Genomic DNA, 17,994 nt, shown 5'->3' on the forward strand with positions numbered 1-17,994 from the left:
ATTAATTTTTTTTTTAGGAAGATGTCACAAGCTTGACATGAGATAATAAATACAGTCAAGACTTAGTTATATGTACATCAGTCTACTACTGTTATCTAGTCAACTGTAATCAATAGTTAATCTATTTTAGGTCTCTAACAATGGGCACTTGGCCCACACCGTTCATAGACGGTATTAGCAGTTTAGGAACTAATACCACCGCACAGGGTATGGCTGCTACGGGCAGGGCCAGTATAAGGGCCACATGGGCCTGAAGCTGGAAAGTCTGAAGGACCTATTGAGAGGACCCCACTCCCACTGGAGAGGGTGTGGCCATGGAGAGCATAGCTAGCTCCTCCCTCCAACCACCTACATCTCCCTCACATCTTCCCTAACATGAAGCGAACAGCACTAACCGGTTCACTCAGCATTTAAGGAAAATGAAGAGTTGGAAATACATTCAAACTGCCCCTCATGTGAGGACAATACATTATCTACAGAAAAATAGTAAAACAAGCAAAATATAATATGTGGGTCACTTTTCACGTTAACAGCTTGAGCAATGCCTTCTAAACTTACAGTAATACACTTACAAAATTAGTGTTACAAGATACCAATGAAACTTTAACAGGAAATGCTTTTTGAGTGAAACTAAATTATAAAACTAAGTACATACAAGGTATTTCCAACTTCATGAATAAAAAAAGTATAGGATCTCCTACCTGGAAATGGGTTATCCAGAAAATTTTGAAAATCAGAAATGATAATGAAATAATAGTAGCTATTCAATCTCATGAGGAAGGGAAGACAATGAGTCATTGTTTTAATTTAGTTTAATAGATCTTAAGCTTAGTGCTCCAAATTACAATAAAATCTCTTGTCTGTCTAAGTCCTGAGCATTGTCAATGATAGATCCTGTACCTGTACATCTTGATGTACAAACTCCTCCACTTGCTCACTCTTTTCCTCTACTAGATGTACACAGCATACACCCTTATCCTCACTGATCCCATCATCGCTGCAACAGCTGGTTCTGTGTACTTCTTGTGATGGTCAAACTCACAAAACAGTCAGACACTTAATGACTACAACAAAAATTGTTACATTTGTTAGCTTCCAATATTTCATCTTCACTATATATGGCCACATATTATATAAATGCCAGTGATTTTTATCATTAGACTGACACTGGACAGAATAATCATGTGTTAGGAAATCTATACTTATGCCACCTCCTCCAAAAAAGAAATACATTTATTTGGTGTTTCTGGGACACAGGAAGACTCCACATCTTGAATAAAGTCACAAAGAAACAGTGTGAACCATGTTTTTGGGCAACTCTTTATCCCCATTTTGTTATCAGAACTTTAAGCAATTGCAACACTGTGACAGGCCAAACAAAATGGCTGCTGAACTCCATTTTATTGTTCTTGTACTTTTATTGGGTGTATTATGAAAGGCTATTGTAACCAATACAAAGCTGAGATATGTATATATACATATATCAGATAGGCGTTGTCTCAGTGCTAACTGTGCATGTACTATAAAGTCCCTTGTAACTTCACTGCTAATGCACCTGCGTAGAATAAGTGAAACTGTTACTCATGGCTGTACCAATAAGAAATTCTTATTTATGTTTATTCCTTATATGTAATATTTGGCACCCTTAGTTTCCTTTCTATAAAAGAAGATTTTGCTGCAACACAAGTTGCCTCGTCCTGGACCGTCATTTGTCTATTCAGCGAGAGAGAGAGAGAGGGGCCCTGGATAACTGCTGAGTAGACATATTACAAAGAGAACTATCGAAGCTACGTATATTATTATTATTATTATTATATTTTTAATTGTTTGCAATAAAAAAATTGATATTTGAACGTTGTGGTCACAACTCTTTAACTCCTTGCAACCTATAAGAACCTTGAAAACGTTTCACAGGAAACAACCACTCATTAATTAGGGATTGAAAATAGAGATGCATGATTGCTGATTGCAATACGTAGAGTAATGGTTCCCAACTTGTTTGGTGATATGACCCACCTATAGATATATATATATGCCACATTATTAATTTCTTCTATACACACCAGTGGTAGTATTATGTAATAAATAGATCAGAACAATACATAAAAATAAGTGTTTAAAAAAGTTGGTACATTTCTTTTAAGTAAAGGAACATAACCCTATGCTAATATAAACGGCAGTTCACAAATGCATCTTATATTCTTACATATCCCTTGGTGGGCATGTTTTCACTTAGTCACACACAGCCTCTGTAGGTGCAGCCCAATCCCATTCAGAGACAGTCAGCCTCCAACGACCGGACTGCTCCCAACCAGGGAAGCCGCCAGCGGTCCACATCACCACACCTCACCGCTCATCACCATGAAACACCGCCACCCTGCTAATGATATTAACCCTTGAGTTGCCAGCCTTCTTTTGGTGTGGGAAAAAGCATGGGGTCTGCAACCACTTTATGAAAACCAGCACTGGGCAAGTCAGCTGTGGCTGGTGGGACTATAGCAAGGAAACCCGCAGCATGGGGTTCCCCTGTCATAATGACAAGCAAGCCCCAGGGTGCTCAACACTGGTCTGGATCTCCTAGGGAGTTGGGTCCACCTTTGGGATACTCTGCCCCATGCTGGAAGCACTAACGCTCTTCCCACACCATGGGCCGTGGGTGTGGGGTAATGAAAGTGTAAAAAAAAAAAATAATTTTTAATTAAACACAATTCTAGCTTGTGGAACTACAGGTCCCAGACAGCCAGGCTGCCAATAATAGTCTGGGCATGCAGGTGCTTGTAGAACTACAAGCACAAGCATACCCATTGCAGCCAGAGCATGCTAGCACTGGAACCACAAGAGCCAGCATGCCCTGACACCCAGAGCCCATTGAACCATGCAGTGCCACACACTAAAATTTAAGTAAAGCAAACACCTCTTTTATGCCACATAATTTGATTAAAAATAATAAAATCCCAGATATGCTTACCAACAGCTGTTGATCCTTAAAGCTTGAGTCCATAGTAAATCCCAAAACATTCCAAGGACCTGTAGCTGAGCAAAAATAAATACCATCCTAAGTCCTGTAGTTGTCCATAAAATTCAAACACATAAAATATCCCACAGGTAGTTGTAAAAATTCCATAAACATCACAATGATACTTAGTTACTCTATGGAGGAACACAGGCAGCAAAATGAAATATTGAAGGTCACGAGGTCTATTCATAAGCTAACAGGGTTTCCCATGCTTCTCACTGACAGCATGGGACCACCAGACCCGCTGGCTGAAGTTAAACTAGACCCCTAGCTGGTGCAAGAGATATTGCAGAAAAACAAGTAACTTTGAAGTGTATGGAGCTTAATACGTCCGTGGCTGCATGCGCTAAAGTTTTGCATACCCCTACTGTAAAATGGCAATGGCAAAACGCCCCTTCCCCACCAAATTCACTCCCCGATCTTGGATACTGTAGTAAGTGTCCTTTGCACTCGGAGGCGCATGGAACAGGGCTGCATTCACGGCCGTATCTGATGGTTCTGGGCATGCGTAGAGTGATTTTGTGGATAATACGCTTCAACTTGGCACATACATGCCTTGAGGAATAAGGCTCTATATCTGCACTCTTCAACTGTCCAATATATGTCTGAGACTGATCTTGCAAACCTACTTGGAAGCACTGAGGAATCTAACTAACTAGTAGTATCTGAGCAATATGGTTAGCAAGTAATGGTTCTGGCAAAGGAGTGGGTGAAATTATTCTGTGCCTCCAGTACAATATTCACCATGTAACAGGCTTAACTGCTGAGATGGGAGAAAACTATAACATTGTTATGCTGTCTAGGGCCCCATTTATTCTCAATCAGGCTTTTGCATTACAGTTATGGTAATTGCTGATGCTTTCATAGACTTGGATATTGTTATATATAAATGATTGTATGGCCTGTTACAGTATTGGCTCAGGTAGGGAGGACAGACTGCAGAAATTTCAATGCAATATAATTATTAATGAATGTTTTATGCAGGCAAGTGTTGATACATTATAATCCACTGCTGCAATAATGGCATGAATATGCTGTGATTTAGGAGGAATACAGGACTGTCATTTTTAGATCTGAAATATATAGGATTCTGTCATTGTGCTTAATCAGTGGCAGAACTACCCCCAGAGCAGTATATGCTTTTAACCAAGCTGTGAAGGTCTTTGCATGCTCAGTAGATAGGGTCCATAAACTCCCATGTGCCTATTGCAAGTTAGCAAGATATATACTAGTTCTTTTCTCATGTCATGTGGTACGGTATAGTATGGTATAGTATGGTATGGTATGGTATGGTATGGTATAGTATGGTATGGTATGGTATGGTATGGTATGGTATGGTATAGTATGGTATGGTATGGTATAGTATGGTATGCTGATCAGTTATGTTGTTGTTATGTTTGTCTTTTAATGTTACTATGTTAGATGCTGTGTACTAAATGGATATTTATGTAACAAAACACCAGTCTATCAAGTTCAACCTATTTTGGATCTCCTGCGATCCCTATTTTATATTTGAAATTGATCCAAATAAAGAACCACCAATCTGAAAAATCCCTCCTGACCCAATATTGCAGCCCTATTTCTCCTTGGATCCACTACTATTCTTCATTTTAATTAACGATCGTAGCCCAGGGTACCTTTTTCCACAAAAAATTTGTTAAACCTTTTCTTCAACATATCAACTGAATCTGCCATCACAAACACTTTTATATGTTTGCAGCACTTGTCTCAAGAGCTGACATGCTCATAGTATCAGACTGTTTCATCTGCACTGTTGCCCCATTTTAGCGTACTTACACTTTCTTTGTTTCCATATCTCTTTTAGAGTCATTCTCAAATACACCCAGTGCACATGAAAATACAATTTGGTATACATGCACAAAAGACTTATACACATCATGTATGCGGATAAACTTAATACTAAAACTTATAAAGACGCAAATATGAGAAAGCGGAAATATTTTATTTTACATTATTCTTTTTAATAAAAGTGATTTACATTATGGAGACTTGTAATTACAAAATTAAAGGGTATTCTCTGTAATTAAGCTTATGCTAGCAATAACATTCAGTGATTAAGGGTGGGCAGGTCACCATGGAATACATAAGAATGTGAGAACGTGTTCCTGGAGAAATGTACTATACCGGTGCTAGTTGTTATTCTACCATCTATATATTTATGTGATCCATATGTTGCTTTTATCTCGCTAGACTACAAGGGATGAAGAGATGGACCATTACCACACAACTGAATATTTTTGACCAAATGATTATTAAGCCTGCCACCACGTCAAGGTAGACTCTTGCAGCAGGGCCTAACCTAACATTATACTATATCTTATTATAGTCTATTTTTTTATTCAATCTTTTGCTAAATATTATCATACTTTTACTAACACCTTATGATATCTTACCTTATTTTGTATCCATTCAATAGTCTTACATCTTCCTAATCAGCTCATGTATTCTAATAGTGTCCTATGCAACAAAATATTTTATCTTCAAATAGCCTGTTGTAATCTGCTTATTAACTGTTTGAATATTCTAATATATTTTATTCTTTTTAATTCAATATATTTAAAATGGTATTTTTCTGACTTATCCTAGCATATACTAACATTATACCTGTGTATATAACACTAATAGAAGTGTTTCTATTTGTTCATATAATACATGAAAATTATTGTATCTCAGTTGCTGTTTTTAACATCTTTATTTTAGTTTACATCCTGTCATGTTGTACTATAATAATTTATCTGCTAATACCCTGTACTATGTAATGGTGTTACATGAGTTCCTACCATATATGATCTTATTATACCTGATTATTTTGCTAAATAAGAGTCATTTAGTTTAATCCTTTGGCCAAAAATATACATGGAAACATCTAGAAGTCCCAGCAGTCACTGTAATATCTAGGCTTTGTGTATCATTATATATATTTAACACAGTTCTCTCAGCACCTCTAAGATGTATTTACACTTATAATGTTGTGTCTGTGTCTACATGTTTACTTTTATCCTCTATATCTAAAAATTAATTTCCGATGAATTATTATTGGCTATTTTTGTTTGTGATTTTCAATAAATGTTGTTATTTTTAGGTGATACTCCAGAGCAGGACACAGGGCCGGTAACAGGGAAATGGAAAGGGATGAGGCGGGTAACACAGACGACACGGTCTCCTGGAATATTGTCTTATTGCTCCATCATGATGGTTATTGCGGTTTCTTCGCCAAGCCCAGTGGTGCTCATCTCTTATCACCTAAAACAATACAATAAGAAACATGTGATACAACATACGGAGCCAGAGGGCCACACAAGTGACTATGAGAGTCACTCTCAGAACACAGTCTGCTAGTTGGACATCCATGCTCTAGAATAGAGGTGCAAATCTTGTGGGTCCAGAATCTGTTTTGTGGCCCTGTGACTGTCAGATATGTAAAACATGTTATTGGGAATCACAGTTTTGTTGGCCGCCATTGCTCTGGGATACAGTGCTTTTAATTCATAATGACAATAGGAATATGATGCACAATAAGGAAAGCGTTCCCTTTTATATTTAACCTCAAACGTTTGATCTATTTCCTAGTGACAACATGCACAGATCTATGAGCCAATGCTTTACACTTTAGATATTCAGAGCATGATACTGGCAAATACTAAGAGAGATCTCCATCTACAGATGGACAATTACATTTTGTCTCATGTTCCACAATGTTGGGTAGTTACTATTTTAGTGGCATTGTCTTCATAGCAGTTCACATGCAGAGAATCCCCTACACAGACCAGTCCCCCACCTGACTCCTTGCTCTTAAGTAGTCATTTTTACCTCAAATAATTTATTATTTACCACTCAAAGACCCATCAGTAGTTATTTACTGCAGTAAATATATGTAACAGTACAGTATAGTCACATTGCTATAGTCACATCCGCCTCAGTGTATCATGTGTCCCAGTTTTCTCTTCAAAACACTTCATACACTGCTTTCTGTGTCACAATATTGAGCAGTGTATAGAGAAAGTGGTAGGTAGTGGAGGCTGTGGGTGGATATTCTGCTAGTCTCAGCAGCAGTCCTTATATGTCTGCATGTGGTGCTTCATGCTTCTCCCATGTTATATTGTGACTCCATTGACATGGAATGTGAGGTTGGCTTGAAGAACATCACATGATGTCTCTAGGAAGCGTGTACCCTCCTATCTGGGGTCAGTTACATGTACTATGTTGTACCCTGTCGTTGACAGCACAGTGCTGACAGCTGTGCACTCACAGAGCAGTTATAGGTAATTTAAAATTGTGGTCGAGAGTAGAACCAGGACAACGACCTTTGAACCCTGGGGCACAGTCTAGTGATGACACTGTGTGCATATAGTAAAACAGCATCCTTGTGTAACGCACAATACTTATTACTATTCTAAAATAGCTTCGGAATTTAATATTGTTCAATTGGAGCTACATGTTATTTTCAGATGCATTACACTGTACAATGCTTACAAGAGGTGATTTTCTGCTGAACCCCATAGTGATCCCTGAATTTCTTCTACTTCTACTTATCCTACTATTTTACACACCTCTTCACACTATTCCAGAGTCACAAATGTTCGGAGCTGCATTCTGGTCCATAAGGCTTCTGTGTTCTTCAGGAACATCTCGATAGGAGCATGTCGTGCACCATAAGTGTAGATTGTATGGTAACAAAATTCTTCCTCTTCCATTTTATATGCAAGTAACCTACAGAAACAGAAGACCATTAGGAGTAGGTACGTCTGTGTCATATAGCCAACACATTTACAAAATATGTTTTAATTACCATGATTAAAATGAAGCTGCCCTATCTTGCATAGTTCCTTTTCTATAAGGTACAGGCTGTGAATAAACTGTGGTGTGGAATAGATAGAGGGTGTATCTATCATAGAGGTAGGGCCCTCTTCTGGTGAAAACGCTTTAAGTGAAATCTTTTTACTCTGCATAATGTATTAATGAGATTTCCACCAACAATATTCACTCCAGCTATTGTCTTATTTATCAAGTGTCCACCATAATCCCTGATCTGTAAGCGACATCCCAGGATGGCATTAACAGAAAGAATACACTGAAAAATTTAATTAACCAATAGTTTTTTCTAAGAATGGGGATAATGTCCCAGCGACAGAAATAAAAACACTTGAATAGGGAGGAGGGGATTGTAAATATAATATAACATATTTCATATGTAGAGTGCATATATATATATGTGTATATATATATATATATATATATATATATATATATATATATATACACAATATTGACTTTATTTACTTTTTATTTTTATGTTAACAGCATAAAGAAGATGAGGATGGGTTGATTTACAAGGTGGTAAGATTGGGAGGGACAGAGGGGTAAGGGATCAAGCTGGGGGATTGCTCTATACATAGTATATACAATTTATTGGGTGCCTGGGAGGGTGTGTTCTGGTTCTACAATATATTTTTACATATAGAATTTTTTTTTAATCAAGCTTCCTAGTTACACGCGTGTGCTGGGCCCCGCACATGCTCAGAGGAGAACATGGGCCACTAGAGAGATAAGTAACTGTTACTGCTCTGGATGTTTTTCTCCATCACAGCTGAGTATCTCTCAGCTGCCACGGTGATAAACTAAAGTTGAAGCACAGAGATAAGTATATTAATATATTGTCATGATAAACTGAGATAAAAGATTAGACTTTCGACCATGATGTCTTTCAATGACAAATATACCCTACAGTGCTGCCCGCCCGGTGTGCTGACAGATATGTGCTTTTTTCTTGCAGCAAATTAGGGAGAGGGGAAATTTTTATATCTAGGCCTTAAATGACCTGTACATTGCTGTGCCCTGATTATACACCCATAGTTCCTCTGTTATTTGATTGTTTAGTTCTAACACATTATCCTCCATTGTCTGGACAGACAGTAAATTGTAAATTGTTTTTTAGGTGAGTAAATAACAAATGTCTTTGGCTAATGAGGGAATTAATCATGAGGGAAAATACTTACAGTGCGGAGTAAAAATTGATTCAGGTGTATTCGCTCACTGTGAGGCCGGCTCTCTGGAAGTACACGAACACCATTGCCAGTAGGTACTAGAAGAGAAATACCAGATACATAGTCAGAATGGAGAAATACATGTGTACATACCCAGCAGTCCTATTGTACAGTGGTTCAGGTCCGTTTCATGTGACAGAAAGAGTGTGTTCCCAAGAATTATGGACATGGCTATAGGATTTGGGGCCATAGGTTTGGTGAATCTAAATGTGGGCTGAGCAGATCAGGGGCATGGCTTAAAATGTCCTGATGTTCAAATTGGAAATGTTGGTTTGAAAGTGTATGAACACATTGCAGATAAACTTAGACACAACACAACCTGTTGCTTGGTGTATGTTGAGAAGCCCCTTACTGGGAGTGACTACATCCATAATGTGAAATAAACATCCCGCCATAAATATGAAATCTCCTTTAAATTGATTACATGGTGCAAAAAGTATAAATACGTTTTGTAACCAAATTCAAACAATCAGACATTATCTTTCTCTATTTCAGTTTGCACTACCCTGGCCAAAGATAAAATCAGACTGATCATTATATATTACCTGCTGTTGAGTAAAACTATAAGAAAATAGTAATGGTTAAGTTACAAAAAAATAAATACCTTGTCTGATATTCTCATGCAATAATCCCTTTTCAGGAAACTGTAGATGGTACGTTCCTCTGCAATGAAAAGCATAAAATGTTTAAATGTTATATGATATAGTGGGGAATATTTATATCAACGTTTCTGCATGTTACTGTGAGGAAGAGTTGGTGTTGCCCATAGCTGCCATCCAGACATTTACTTCCATGTATAAACTACTAGAAAATTACAGCATCGCATTGATTGATATGGACACTTGCTTTTCTACAGAGTGACCTATAAAATAATATTCAATATGCTATAAGTGCAGTAATGTAGAATATTAGACAGATTTTCTAATGGAATTTTCTCATACTAAAGTTGAACATGATGCAATGGGTTTATAGGGTGTTGCTGCTTGCCAGAAGCCAGTCACCACTCACTACTCCAACTGGCACTAATTGGCCACACCAGCAACTCAGCATATTTGAGTGTTAACTGGACACCAATGTGATCTCTCCAGTTGTAGGAGGGAATAGCTGCCACCTCCAGGCTGCTTTAAAGGCACCATGAGCCACTCATGGCTCTAGTGCAAAGTGTAGCTCCTGCAGCAGCTCTTTGCTGGTTGTGCTGACTGAATGCTCTCTGACCAATTACTGTGCATCAGGACTGCTGGGTAGCAGGACAGTGCTGACTCAGGACTCTGGGCTCAATGCAGGACAGCCGAGGATGGATTAAAATATGCCCTTTAATCAGTTATCACAGGAACACAGCAGGGACTGGTGCCCCAAACGAGCTAGCAGCCTCATAGTAGTAATGGTATTTATTGGCTCAAATAGTTTCTTTAAGTGTATACATACATCACAAGAAGATAGTGATGTTTTCCCCTCTCTCTAAACTACCACCTGTTAGTCTGTTCCAGGAAATATAAACTCTAAATCTCCCACCCAAGGTTTGACCTTTAGATCCAGGGCCCCTCTCAGCCAAATTCAGCTTTAGGGAGTTTGCATCTAGAAGTAGAGAACTGTATTTATTTTCAATTGCACTTACCTAGTGCTTCTAATATATAGTAAAAATGTTTCCCTCATTATATGGGGGGAGGAGGGGGTCCAACAAAATCATTTATCATGGCACTTTTTTTTTGTAGAGGTACATAAGAAACTTTTTTCTTCTTGTTAGCATTATCTGAAGATATAAGTGTTTTTATATCATCATGATGTTGACATTTGTGCTATTTTATTTTGTTGTTTCATTCTACATGTCACCATCAAACAGGGCCGTACTGGGACTAAAAATAAGTCCTGGCATTTAAGGTACACAGATCCACCTCAGTTCCAGTAGGAAAGAAAACATGTGCCGCCGCATAGCGGCGGCACCGAACAGGGCGTGACCTCATTGTGCTGTGGGTGTGGCCAACATGGGGCATTGATACATACATTATAATAATACATTACATTTTAGACAAATACACAGGCACTAGTATTAGAAGCACACTGCTTTGCCTTCACAAGCAGTATGTTGTGAAGCGGGACATACCTCCCAACTGTCCTTGCAGTCAGACCAGATCGTGACTAAGGGAGACATTCACCCAAATTCAGGTCTGCCCCACCAGATTCAGGACAGTTGGCAGACTCTCCTGCTTTCTCCTACCTGTCTTGGTCCCTTTCACCACTTGTAGCAGCTGGTTTCTTTAGCTCAGGTTATTCTTGTCTTGATCCTGGAATATTGGATGCACCATTTTGAAATAAAAAAAAATGTGTACATGAGATTTAGAAAACTCCCCGGTGTTAAAACAATAGCACTCACGTTTTATAATTAGGCCTCCCTCCAGTCCCCACAATAATAATATTCACATTTAATAAGTAGACCTATTTCCCTCCAACCAGCTTCAACATTAAATTAACAGTATACCCATTTACTGAAAACATATTTCCCTCCCTCCAAAAAGTCCCAGCAATAAATTAAATAGCATTAAAGTTTAATAAATATAGCCATTTTCCACAACCATCCCCGACAATAAATAATTCATATTCACATTTAATAAATAACCCTTCTCCCCAAAATCAGCCCCATATTCAACTGATAGCCCTAAACCACCCCAGCATTAAATTAAAGGTTACTTTACCTCACCTTAAATAATAAGCCCCCACCTACACTCCACCATTAAATAGCCTACCTCCCACACTATATTAAGATCCTTCCTTCCCTCACATATTATATTAAAATACTGCACACGCGCACACCACACACACGCACACTATAGCAACATGGGGCCACACAGAAACACTATTAGCCACACACACTATTTGCCACACAGCCACACTATTAGCCACACTATTACCCACACAGACACGCTATTAACCACACACACTATTTGCCACACAGATACACTATTAGCCACACAATTTCCCACACAGTCACACTATTAGCCACAAACACTATTTACTACACAGACACACTATTAGCCACACAGACACACTATTTGCCACACAATAGCCACACAGCCACACTATTAGCCACACACACTATTTTCCACACAGACACACTATTAGCCACACACACTATTTGCCACACAGACACGCTGTTAGCCACACACACTATTAGCCACAGACAGACACACTATTAGCCACACAGACACCCTATTAGCCACACAATAGCCACACAGCCACACTATTAGCCACAAACACTATTAGCTACACAGACACACTATTTGCCACACAGACACACTATTAGCCACACACACTATTTGCCACACAGCCACACTATTAGCCACACAGACACGCTATTAGCCACATACAGACACACTATTAGCCACACAGACATACTATTAGTCACACAATAGCCACACAGACACACTATTAGCCACACAATAGCCACACAGACACACTATTAGCCACACAGACACACTATTAGCCACACAGACACACTATGAGCCACACAATAGCCACACAGACACATTATTAGCCACACACACTATTAGCCACAGACAGACACACTATTAGCCACACAGACACACTATTAGCCACACAATAGCCACACAGCCACACTATTAGCCACACAGACACACTATTAGCCAGACAGACACACTATTTGCCACACAATAGCCACACAGACACATTATTAGCCACACACACTATTTGCCACACAGACACACTATTAGCCACACAGACTATTTGCCACACAGACACACTATTTGCCACACAGCCACACTAATAGCCCCACATACACTATTTGCCACACAGACATATCACACACACAGACACTTACCATACATCCAGCAGAAGCACTCTGTGTGCAGCGCGGCAGAAGGAGAATCAGTGACAGCAGCCTATGCGAGCAATCACATGGGATGGCACCACATGACAGGTGCTGTCCCATGTGATTTCTCACATAGGCGGCTGTCACTGATTCTCTGTCCGCAGAGCAGCGAACTTAGTGTTGTTGCTCGGCGGACATGCGGACCGGCCCCTCTGGCCATCGACCCTTCTGGTGTTCCTCCTTCTGAACAGGAAGCTTAGTGGACTCATTCAGTTATCTTGAATGCAGCTTCTGATCAGAATATTGAATTCATTATGCAAAGAATAATGTGCTTTGGTAGCTAAAATCTCAGTTTCCCATATGTAATATATTAGATGGAAGCATTCCCAAAATTTTCCCATCTTAAAATCCCTTGCAATGGCGGATAGAGATGACAGACCCCATGGTGTAATGAGGGATCTGTGTACTGCAACATGAATATGTGGCATTCCCACTAGAGGCAGTTTTTATTTTAAAAACTTGTGTGTCAATGTTTAAGATGATATTGTGTAATAAACTGATAGTTGTACACATTCTTACATCACAATTTATAAATTAAATTATTTGTTTTTGAAAATGAATGCACAAATATCTCCATTATCGGTACTTGTCCTTTTAGTCTATTCAATAGAATGCTATATTGGGATACCAAAGGTATTTGCTTTATTCACAGTCTTACAGTGGCAGAAATAGGCTGACACTTCTGTACTGCACACAGTAATGCTCACATGTGAATACTATTTGGAAAAATTACAGAGCTAGAAACCAGGCAATATATTTACTGGCCCCATATCACTGGACCCTCCGACTGTCACTGACATCTGGGGTTGTACAGGAATAAGATGCCAACATATCTGCAATGGTGCTTAGAAAAAGAATTTTAACAATTTGGTTTTAATAAATGTTTGTAGTCTTAATAAATGTTAATAAATGTTGAGAAAATAAGTCCTACCCAGCAGTTTCTAAAAGGCAGCTTTCTCCTCTTGTCCTTGGCTTTGATCTTCATGTAGTTTAATTCTCTTGGCAGGGTTCAGCTTGTCTTCTGATGTCCTGTTGTAATAAATTATTTTATTTTATTTATGGAAATAATGAATATTAATTTTCAAATAAAAGATAAGGGGAGTGATGTATTATCCATAAATGCACCACTATGATTCATTTTTAATGCAAAAATGCTTCTATTTGTTCACCTAGCACATGAGGGACACATACTGCTTTTGGAAACTACTGCTGTAAAATGGGCATGTAGCTACTTTCCAAGATGGAGGTCACATCTATACACTCAGTACTGCACCCCAGAAATATTCCCCAAGCTAGTGATATTGTGTGTCTGCATAATATCTGACACAAATATACCCACAGCCCCCATCACAATGTATTTAGCCCCTTACCGATGTGATCACTTCCACTACTCCCCCAATAACCTACTATATGTAGTGACTGGCTCAGTGCACTTACCTCCTGTCCATTCTCCTCGACTCAGTCGTATCCGGCAAAGAATGAAGTGAAAATAAAATGAATAAAGAAGGTGTAGGTAAAAATGGGCAATAAATTGAGAAACTAAAGGGAAAATCAAGAAGATGCACAATAATATACAATATTAAAGAATAAACAACTTATCTAAATCAAAACAAAATATATATTATAAGTAAATGATATACTATAGGAAACTTGTGTTCTAACAGATCTAAATATAAATATGCTATATAAAAAAAATATAAATAATAATATATATGTATTTATAAATTAATGAATGTAATATAATATATGAATATTTTAAATTGCTCAGAATCAATATAATATATAAATATTTCAAATCGCTCAGAATCGCAAGTTGTCGCTGTGTCCAATATCCACAGAGATGTGAGAACCATCAGGCACCAGAGCTCACGGACAGTTTGAATATATACAACTGACATCACCATGACAACCTGCTCTGCAGCTAAAATGCTGCATTACATAAAGGAACTAATCTATCAATGTTTTTTAGGAAGCTGTCACAAGCTTGACATGAGATAATAAATACAGTCAAGACTTAGTTATATGTACATCAGTACACTACTGTTATCTAGTCAACTGTAATCAATAGTTAATCTATTTTAGGTCCCTAAAAATAGGCACTTGGCCGACAGCGTTCATGGGCGGTATTAGCAGTGGAGGATCTAATGCCACCGCACAGGGTATGGTTGCTACGGGCTGGGCCAGTATAAGGGCCACATGGGCCTGGAGCTGGAAAGTCTGAAGAACCTATAGAGAGAAGCCTACTCCCACCAGAGAGGGTGTGGCCATGGAGAGCATAGCTAGCTCCTCCCTCCAACTATCTGCATCTCTCTCACAACTTCCCTAACATGAAGCAAACAGCACTAACCGGTTCACTCAGCATTTAAGGAAAATGAATAGTGGGAAAAACGTCCCAACTGCCCCTCATGTGGGGACAATACATTATCTACAGAAAAATAGTAAAACAAGCAAAATATAATATGTGGGTCACTTTTCACATTAACATCTTGAGCAATGCCTTCTAAACTTACAGTAATACACTTGCAAAATTAGTGTTACCAGATACCAATGAAACTTTAACAGGAAATGCTTTTTGAGTGAAATTATATGATAAAACTAAGTACATACAAGGTATTTCCAATTTCATGAATAAAAAAAGTATAGGATCTCCTACCTGGAAATGGTTTATCCAGAAAATTTTGAAAATCAGAAATGACAATGAAATAATAGTAGCTATTAAATTTCATGAGGGAGGGAACATAATGAGTCATTGTTTTAATTTAGTTTAATAGATCTTAAGCTTAGTGCTCCAAATTACAATAAAATCTCTTGTCTAAGTTCCGAGCATTGTCAATGATAGATCCTGAACATCTTGATGTACAAACTCCTCCACTTGCTCACTCTTTTCCTCTACTAGATTTACAAAGCATACACCCTTATCCTCACTGATCCCATAATCGCTGCAACAGCTAGTTCTGTGTACTTCTTGTGATGGACAAACTCACAAACAGTCAGATGCTTAATCACTACAACAAAATTGTTATATTTGGTAGTTCCAATATTTCATCTTCACTATATATGGTAGAGATGGACGGGCTCGGTTCCCCTAGAACTGAACCCACCCGAACTTCGCCTATCCGAGTACCGAGCTGAGCAGGCTCGGTACTCTCCCGTCCATTCGGAATCGAAATCGAGGCAAAACATCATTGTGACGTATTCGTATTTCAGAGCTCGGTTCTCGCGAGATTTGAAAAGCATAAATACCCGCCTACACAGCAATCCATCGCTATTGGACAGAGGGAGAGAGCAGGGTTAGGTCACAGGCTGTATTAGAGCAGGGACAGAGCAATAATTGTACACCTTATTCTTTGTATTACTATTTTAATTCTAATCTATTCAATTCTTTTATTATTACCAATTATATTAGCAATTGTTAGAGCAGGAAGAAAGGAGGATAGAGGAGGCTTTTTTTTCAATATTTTGCACAACAAATAGTCCCATATTCCCCGGTGTGAAACACTAATATTTCTGGCTGTCAAAACTGATATTTATCAGCAGTATCTATACAATTTTTTGCACTACAAGTGCTTTGGGGTGTCCCATATTCCCCAGTGTGAAACACAAATTTTTCTGGATGCCAAAAGTCATATTTAGCAGCAGTATATATACAATTTTTTGCACTACAAGTGCTTTGGGGTGTCCCATATTCCCCAGTGTTAAACACTATTTTTTCTGTCTATCAAAGGTGATATTTATCGGCAGTATCTATACAATATTTTGCACTACAAGTGCTTTGGGGTGTCCCATATTCCCCAGTGTGAAACACTAATATTTCTGGCTGTCAAAAGTGATGTTTAGCAGCATTATCTATCTATACAATATTTTGCACTACAAGTGGTTTGGGCTCATTAAAATGGATTCCAAGCAGTCCACATATGAGCAGAATCAGCAAGCAGGTGCTGGCACCAGTCCTGATGGTAGTGTTCCCAGTACGTCATCTGGTAAAGCCTATGTAAAAGTACATAGTCATTTGAAATCAGGGAAAAAAACACACACCAAATTTTTTTTACTGTGTTTAAGCGAAAAAGAAGTGTAACTGAGGAAAAGTTAACTGCCGATAAAAAAAAAATTGGCAAAGAAAGAATGAGGCCTTTGTCTTTTTCTATTAGTGGCAGATCAAAAAATGTTAATGAGCCTTCTTCTTGTATGGTCGCTCGTGACCAAGCAAGACCAAGTAATTTGGAGTCTAATAGTGGTGCACAACTACTGTTATGCGTCAAAGCCGAGCAGCAAGAAAACAGTAAGACATTAGAGGATAATGTATGCTCTGAATCAGAAATGACACCAATCCCTGTGGAGAGTCCATCCACCAGTGGTATGTCTAATCGTGAGCATTCTGTTTGTGTACCCATAAAGGAGGGCCCTTTCAGCAGTTCTGCTGATATGTGCCTGAACAGCCCGAGTGTAGCCGGTGATACACAAATTGAGGATGCCACTTTTGGAATTAGAAGAGGATGAGGGGGAGTTTTGTGTAGGCGACGAGGGCGCTAATGAGGATGTTGATGAGGATGAGGTTGTTTGTGTAAGTCCTGCACCAGTGGCAGTAGTTTTGGCACGTGACAAGAAAAAGGCCATTGTCATGCCTGGGCATAAAAAATCCACTTCTTATGTGTGGAATTATTTCTACCCAAATCCAGACAACAATTGTATAACCATTTGTAGTGTATGTCAAGGCACGGTCAGTCGAGGGAGTGACCTTAACCATCTTGGAACCTCGTCTATGTTACGCCATTTGACGAGAGTTCGTGGCAAAGTGTTGGGAAAAGCTGAAAGTTCTTCCAAAAAAATTACAAGCACTCCATCATCAGCTAGGACCCTTCGGTCACCTACATCCCGACGGCTACAAAATACACCCACAAAACCATCCTCATCAATATCCTCAGTAGCGCTCGGAGGTAGCCCTGCATCCCACTTAGTAAGGCTGGATGACTCCTGCACTATAATTGATTCCTCTGAAGAAAGCGTTAGTCCAACTGCTGCTGCTGTTGCTG

The sequence above is a fragment of the Mixophyes fleayi genome, chromosome 10 (assembly GCF_038048845.1).
Source record: "Mixophyes fleayi isolate aMixFle1 chromosome 10, aMixFle1.hap1, whole genome shotgun sequence".
Classification (NCBI taxonomy): Eukaryota; Metazoa; Chordata; class Amphibia; order Anura; family Limnodynastidae; genus Mixophyes; species Mixophyes fleayi.